The sequence below is a fragment of the Penaeus monodon genome, chromosome 15, assembly GCF_015228065.2.
Source record: "Penaeus monodon isolate SGIC_2016 chromosome 15, NSTDA_Pmon_1, whole genome shotgun sequence".
In the NCBI taxonomy this organism is placed as follows: domain Eukaryota; kingdom Metazoa; phylum Arthropoda; class Malacostraca; order Decapoda; family Penaeidae; genus Penaeus; species Penaeus monodon.
This window is the reverse complement of record NC_051400.1, coordinates 32,500,409-32,500,870: the sequence shown is the minus strand read 5'-3', so window position 1 is coordinate 32,500,870 and position 462 is coordinate 32,500,409. Positions and strand designations below refer to the sequence as shown.

Genomic DNA, 462 nt, shown 5'->3' with positions numbered 1-462 from the left:
ATTCCGAGATATGAATGTTTTTTTTTAAAGAATATTTCCGAAAACCACTGAAAGTATGTATTAACGAAGTCATGACCCTTCGCAAAGCATGTAAAAAACATTCTTGCTCAGTTATAAGAATAATTCTTCACAGTTAGAGCAACGGCAGGCAGTTACAAATCATTTCATTTTCACCGTTATGTACATTATCGTTTAAAAAGACTTATTTAATTCTAGGCTGGCGTTCATGAAGACAATATGAAGTTACTAGATGCTATTATTTTCCTCCGTTTGTAAACAGCATTCCACGAGACATTGACGATGGCCACAGTGAAGCATTTTACGACAGGTTGAGTTACTGTTCGGCTTATTTTTAACTAATCTCTGATCAGATCACTAAAACGACGAAATCCACGCCATTTAGTGGTTGAATATGTGCCTAATAAAGTTCTTAGAAGATTTAGTAAAGATGTTTACCTATCC

General features: G+C 34.6%; 1 protein-coding gene across 1 annotated transcript in view; it reads right to left on the bottom strand.

Annotated features, from left to right (window-relative positions):
- LOC119581956 (microfibril-associated glycoprotein 4-like) overlaps positions 1-462 on the bottom strand; it is a gene marked incomplete in the record, with an annotated part of 40,859 nt that overhangs the window by 27,230 nt on the left and 13,167 nt on the right.